Below are 8,047 nucleotides of genomic sequence, written 5' to 3'. Positions count from 1 at the left end.
TCTCCTCTGCCTGCACCTGAAAGGAGGAGGGAGAGCGATTGCACTGATCGGGGCCCCCTCCCCCTCCTGCCCCCTTTCAATCTCTGCCTCCCACCTGTTGAGCTCACTGCGTTACCTCATGTCACCACAAATACTGGGTGTTTTTATTTTTTGTAAGGAGGCGTGGCCACATCTCCATACATTAGGCCACATGCCTTGCCAGTGCTCGTGCCTCAATGGCCATGCACCCAGCTAAAGAATTGCACCACTTACAGCTGCTAACTTGTATCATGGGGGTTTTTTATCTACAAAGGAAATGCTCTCTGAGTCCTAATGGGTGAAAAGCGCTATGTAAATAACATTTGTAATAGTTGTAGTTTTATTATTATTATTAACATTATTATTATTACATCCCCTCTCCTTGCACTGATCATCTGTAACTATAATATATATATAGATTTAAAAAAATACTTTTTAAACTTGATTAAATAAAAAAAAAGAAACAACAATATCTGTGCGGTTTTCACAACAAGAATTTGTCAGTTAAGTGGTTAATTAGTCATTAAGGAGGGGGGTGTCCAAAGGGGTCCAGAGCCACTCCCCCTCCAGTGACTGGTCATGCATCTTTGTAGGTCTCTATTATTGCATTCCCCTGTGGGCCCTTAGAGCCCCAGTCTGCCACTATCTGTGAGGATGAAATGAGAACATGAGAGATGGATCATATCAGTGTGGAGCTTTACTGAGAGGAAGAGATAGAGACTGCCACCTGACTCCTGATGAGTTTCCCTTTTCAGGTCATGCAATGGGCCAATTGCTTAGCAGGAAATGCCAGGACCTTAGTAGACAACTATATGATCTGTGTCATAAGCCTCTGGGTCCCATAGTAATGGCACCTCCGAAATCCACTATAGTTACATCCATGGTTTTTAGATTTCCCAATGCCCAATCACTGAACGCCAATTGCCCTATGGATTTTAATCAGATACACGCCTCCATTATAGACTGACATGTAATGCCCAGAACCACACTCCCACAGAGGAGCAGCTGCCAGCATCAGTATGTAAAGCCCCTTCCTCTGCCTGCTGCCTCCCTACACATGCCTACTTCAGACAAGGTAAATGGTGATGGGGAAAGAGTGTTGTACCCAAGAGAGAGGTTTTTCAAGTGAGGCAGTGCCTGAGGGGAAGGGGCACCTATAATACATGTACAGGTTGAGTCTCCCATATCCAAAATACTTGGGACCAGAGGTATTTTGGATATTGGAATATTCCGTATTTTGGAATATTTGCATACCATAATGACATTAGGAATAGGGCCCAAATCTGAACACAGAATGTATTTATGGTTCATATACACCTTATACACACAGCCTGAATGTAATTTATACAATATTTTGAATAATTTTGTGGTTCAAACACAGTTTGTGTACATGCATGAAATTAATTTGTGTTTCATATACACATTATACACAAAGCCTATAGGTCATTTTATACTTTAATTTTTTTTTATAATTTTGTGTCTTAAACAAAGTTTGTGTACATTGAACCATCAAAAAGCAAAAGGTTTCACTATCTCAGTCATGCTAAAAATAGTCTGTATTTCGGAATATTTGGATATGGGAGACTCAACCTGCAGTCCCCTTCCATCGGCTTCAGCATCCTTAGTCTCAGCACAGATGGATATTTAGATCGTTCCTCCTTCCCAACTATGCTATAACACCACAATGCACCACTACTGATGTGAATTAGTCATACTTAAAAAAAAATGAAAATGAACTATCAGAGTGTATTTTGTTTGGATTAATGTACTGCCCCCACAAAGCATGGAATATCCAAGGTACAGCACAACATCATATTTGTACAGCCAAACGCAACTGTTTGCGCAAGTGTACATAGATTTCCACCGAAGGTTTACAGGCCACACGGCAACAATTGCAAAAGTTTGCGCCAGCTAATAGACAAAGTCACATAATTCCTTGCAAGGTACAGGACAGGTGCGCCTGTGCACAAATGAGATTTCATCTTGCGGAATGGGATCATTGAAATGATATAAATGAGAGGAGATGGCTCATTTTCTAGGATAGTTACTTGCTGTGCAGTCGCTTTTCACAACAACGACTAGGCTGCTGGAGATCTTGGGTCGTCTTATTTATGCCCTCTGGTTGCAATCAGTATTTTACTCATACTTGCCTACTTTTGAAAAAGCATTTCAGGGAGATTGTGAAAGCAGCACCTATGAGGGTGGAGGTGAAGTGGACGTGTACTGCTACATCTGAGAGGCGTGTCATGGCATTGCTTTACATACAAATGTAAATGAGACCCAAAGCAGTTAGTAAGATCTACTTGTTTTTTAAAACACACTGATATTTTTCAGATAATGCATGTAGCCATAGGGATCATTGTGCCTTATACCCAATGCGTGGAAATTACACTATAATCCATTTGAATGTGTATATCTTTGTTTTTTTAATATATAACATTTTCATAATGGGGGAAGGTGCAATCAGGGAGATTACTAGACTCTTCAGAGAGTCAGGAGATTGCTACTATTTCAGGGAGTCTCTCTGACAATCATGGCGAGTTGGCAAGTGTGATTTTACTGCACCTTGATGTGTACTGTCTGAGGACCACATAGACACATGGGTATAACACCAACGCTTTTTACCAGCGCATGAACTGAGGGCCTGATTCAGAGCCGGAAGCTATTTGCGCTCGCTCCGCTCGTTCAGAAAAAGGGGCTGGCTATTTAAATTGAGCGCTTGCTCTTTGCGGTCTGTTGACGCCTCTATGTCTGAGCGAGCGTCCGAAACATGCGCTTGCTATTTTGTAACGACGCCCCTTGGCCGCTCGCATCATACGTCATCTCCGCTATTTATTAGATTAATCGAGTACATCGAACGGCGTATGAACTGCTCGCTATTCTTCTGGTAGCATTTTCCTACCGCAATCATGCGAGCAGTTCAGGCTAAAAGACAACCAAGTGACGTGGTCGATGACGCTGCTTTGTTAATTATGCACACCCTTAAAACGCCCGTTTTGACCGTTTGGCACACCTGTGTTCTGATCTCCACTCCCCGTTTTCAAGCACCTTCCCCTGTTACCACCAACATACGCCTCATCCTGTCACTCAAAATAGCAGGCACTCGCTATTTTGCGAGCACACGATTTCCGACAGCACTGACTGGTTGGCGCATGCGCATTACGACCCATACGCATGCGCAGATGTGCGAACATCGCTCGGAGCGAACGAGCGGCCGCTTACGAACGGCTCTGAATCAGGCCCACAGATTCATAAATGACCTCGACGTTGTTTATATTGTTCTTCACTTTGTGCATATTAAATTATATAACATTAATGTAAGTATATTCTCTGGCAGCTTACATTTTCAGGCACCACAAAAGAAACAATATGAACAAAGATAGGTGCGCTATGAATTAGCCCCTACTTCCCTCAGTTTTGATCTGCTGCTCCCAAAGTGGATTCTGCTATCCACTAAAAATACAGAATAAAAAAGAAGAAATGAGAGCACTTGATCAAATGTGGAAAATTAACCAAACAATTTATTCACAACACATTTACACTGGAGTTATATATAGACTATGTAGACATAAAACTTACAATTAGCTACCATTAGATAAAACGCCTCCAATATACACACACACATTGTAGAATGAAAAATTGTGTCTTTACAAACACATTTAAAATGACTTCTTCTTATAACACTGTTGCCTTGTGGATTATAGTTAACACGTTGTATCAACTGAATGTGCAGAATATATGTAACCAGTCCGCAGATAACGATCTTTTCGCACAATTGATAGTCGGATACCCACCCAAGTCCAGAGATAATAACCTAGATGCCACTATAGATCCAAGTAATAATTATAGCTGGCAGCCTTCTGAGGAAATCGGGATTGTTGGTTCATTACCACATCCCACACAAATCCCCATACATTGAGTACCCGGAGAAACGCATCAAGGTTTTTGCTGGACTTGGCCTTTTCTTTTAAATCTCCTAGCTGCTGGAATTCTATATGTACCGTGGCACATTACAGTCCTTACAGCCTTGTTACTTCCAAACCTATGCTGTCATCAGCTGGCTCTAAACCTGGATACTACAAGCCCGCCACCCTGCCAATGGCAGTATAAAGAGCGGAAACCCGTACACGGAATCGGCAACACCAGTGGGTCTATCGTGGGATCCCAGCCAACGTAACACAGAGGTACTTGGATCCAGCTCTTTCTCTTTCACCAACGGGTGACAACAGCAGGATCATTCAGGACTCTCTGGGGTTTTTCCATTTGATCATGTGTGAGTATATAATTGGCTGTGGTCCACGCATGGTCTTTTAATTTCAAGATCGTATTTGGAAAGAAACTTTGGCTATATTCTATGCTATATTTATCAAAGGCTTTACCTACTGCCAGCTATTGTTATTACTTGGATCTAGGTTATTATCTCTGGACTTGGGTGGGTATCCGACTATCACTTGTGCTAAAAGATTGTTATCCGCGGACTGGTTACATATATTCTGCGCATTCAGTTGATACAATGTGTTTACTATAATGCACAAGGCAACAGTGTTATAAGAAGAAGTCATTTTAAATGTGTTTGTAAATACACAATTTTTCATTCTAAAATGTGTGTGTATATTGGAGGCGTTTTATGTAATGGTAGCTAATTTCATGTTTTATGTCTACAAAGTCTATATATAACTCCAGTGTAAATGTGTTGTGAATAAATTGTTGGTTCATTTTCCACATTTGATCAAGCGCTCTCATTTCTTCTTTTTTTACCACAAAAGAAACATTCCACACAAATCCCCATACATTGAGTTAATGTAAAACCTAAATACTGAAGCTGAAGTCATTGATGCTGTCTTTTGTTTCATGATAAGACCACGCACCGTTCCTGGGAAAAGGAAGTACAGTAGATATCACTCAAGGATGCAACAACCATCCCACAATATATATATATACCCTGGGAAAGCAAAACATTGTAACCCAGACAGTGTTCCTCACAAAATCTACCCCTTGATAAAAAATAAAAAGAGAGTGAAAGACGTGTGTACTTTTTATAAATGAATTCTCAGCACAAAGCTGTGTTCTCATTGTGTTGTGTTATAATCATTGTTTCCTGTTTGTTAGCTCATGACATCATTTCCTCTTTCCTGTCTGATTAAAGCTTAGCACTGCCTGACTGTTTTTCCTATTCAACCTGCCTCCCCCAACTCGTTTTACTTCTTATTAACAAAATTACCCTAATAAATAAAATCCACCAACAGTATCCACACTATTAGCCTCTTTTGTCTGATCATTTTCTGTTATCTAGATGATTTACACCTAACCTATAGTATACACTGTCCTGCTCTCAGCCAGTGCTCACCACTTGCTGGAAATTAATAGGTAGAATTTGGTATTATGATGTTCTCATATAGATTAAAATATGGCAGTAAAAATAGCTGTGCAACAGAAGTTTGTAAAGGAAAAATCATTACAATTGGAATTGTAAAGACCATTAAAGTGTAAGGGATCTATTTACTAAGCTGTGTTAGGAGATAAAGTGAACGGTGATAAGGTACCAGCCAATCAGCTCCTAACTGTCATGTCACAGGCTGTGTTTGGAAAATGGCAGTTAGGAGCTGATTGGCTGGTACCTTATCATCGTTCACTTTATCTCCTAACACAGCTTAGTAAATAGACCCCTAAGTAAGGTAACGGTGCATTTTGATATCACAATAAAAATCATTTCAGTCTGCATAGAAGATATACTTAGATACTACCTTCCATTCTCCATCTGCATTGAAACAATCCAGGCTTCATTTTCCTTACCTACCTCACCTCATAATATGATTGAGTGCATAGCTGAAAACTCCTCCTGATTGCTGCTCAAAAGGAGAACAGAAACATTCCATTTTGTCATAGTCCAGAATCAGAGACAATTTGCCATAGATAATTCTCCTTGTTCATCCAGTGATGGAAATACAGACAGAGTTCATATGAATCACAACCTTAGTGCTGTAATTAATAACGGTACAGATTGTTCTGCTTCCAGGCTTTTAAATGTCTTTTCATTCATTCGTAGAGTTAGATGTCAACCATGGCATTCTAGCTTAACAAGGCATCTACAAAAACTCTCGCGTAAAGTTGAACGTCAGTGGCGAAAGTCTCATACTCCAAGTGACTTCCTCACATATAAGACTATCTACAACTCTTATCGTACTGCTCTGGACACTGCCAAACAAACACATTTCCAATCTCTAATCTCTGCTCAAGCTTCTAACCCAAAGCGACTTTTTAATACATTTAAACTGCTTCTTACCCCTCCATCACCCAAACCACCTGCTACTATCTGTGCACAAGATCTTGCTTCCTATTTTAGGGACAAGATTGATAAGATCCGAAATAAAATAGTAGGCTCTTCCTCAGCTAGTGACCTGCTCAATTCCCTACCTGAACCCTCTGGCACATTCTCCTCATTTGATCTCACAAACGAAGATGAAGTATCTACACTCTTCTCATCCTCATACTCTTACCTCTCCTCTAGATCCTATACCCTCACAAATCAGTATAGCTTTGTCTCCTGAGCTTATCCCAACCCTAACTAAAATCTGTAATCTCTCTCTCTCTACTGGCAACTTTCCATCACTGTTCAAGCACGCAGTGATTACTCCCATTCTGAAAAAACAAAATTCTGACCCTAGTACTCTCTCAAATTACCGTCCTATCTCCCAGCTCCCATGCCCCTCCAAGCTACTTGAGAGACTTGTCTACACCCGCCTCACACACTTTCTTAACTCACACAACTTATTGGACCCACTTCAGTCCAGCTTTCGTTCCCAACACTCCACAGAGACAGCACTGACTAAGGTAGTAAATGATCTTGTCACTTCCAAGGCTAAAGGCCATTACTCACTCGTAATTCTTCTAGATATCTCTGCTGCTTTTGACACTGTTGACCACTCTTTTCTCATACAAACACTACAATCCATAGGTCTTAAGGGCACAGCTCTTTCTTGGTTTTCTTCCTACCTATCTGATCGCTCTTTTACTGTTCGTTTTTCTGATTCTGCCTCCTCTTCGCTACCTCTATCAGTTGGAGTACCACAAGGCTCTCTCTTAGGTCCTCTGCTATTCTCAATCTATACCACCTCTCTTGGCAAACTAATCAGCTCTTTTGGATTTCAGTACCATCTGTATGCGGATGATACTCAAATCTACCTATCCTCTCCAGATTTATCTCCATCTGTATTGGTCCGTGTCACTGAATGTCTTTCTGCCATTTCATCTTGGATGTCATCTCGCCACCTGAAACTTAATATTTCTAAAACAGAATGAATTATATTTCCACCGGCCAATAACAGTTACCAACCTGATCTCTCTATCACTGTTGATACCTTGACCATCCACCCCGCCCCACAAGCTCGCTGCCTTGGTGTCATCCTTCACTCTGAACTGTCCTTTGTTCCCCACATTCAATCTGTCTCAAAATCATGTTACATACACTTAAAAAACATATTCAAAATTCGACCATATCTCACACAACACACTGCAAAAACTAATCCATACACTTATTATTTCCCACATTGACTATTGCAATAGCCTCCTTACTGGTCTTCCCAAAAACAAGCTATCACCATTACAGTCCATTATGAATGCAGCTGCAAGGCTTATCTTCCTTGCAAAACGTTCTTCTTCTGCTGCCCCGCTCTGTCAGTCCCTCCATTGGTTGCCGGTTTTCTACCGTATTCAATACAAAATACTTTCACTTACACATAAGGCTATTAACCAAACCACACCAACATACATCTCTTCACTCATCTCAAAATATCTCCCAACCCGACCTCTCCGCTCAGCACAAGATCTGCGTCTCTCATCCCCATGCATTACTTGCTCCCATTCACGGTTACAGGACTTTCTTTGCGCTGCCCCCACTCTATGGAATGAACTACCTCGCACAATAAGACTTTCATCTAGTCTCCAATCCTTCAAGCGATCCCTGAAAACTCACCTCTTCAGGCAAGCTTATCAAATTCCAGAACCTCCCACATAACCTTCATAGCTTCCA

This window comes from Taudactylus pleione, unplaced genomic scaffold (genome assembly GCF_031769625.1).
Source record: "Taudactylus pleione unplaced genomic scaffold, aTauple2 ptg000509l, whole genome shotgun sequence".
NCBI lineage: Eukaryota > Metazoa > Chordata > Amphibia > Anura > Myobatrachidae > Taudactylus > Taudactylus pleione.
Note: the sequence above shows the minus strand (reverse complement) of the source record.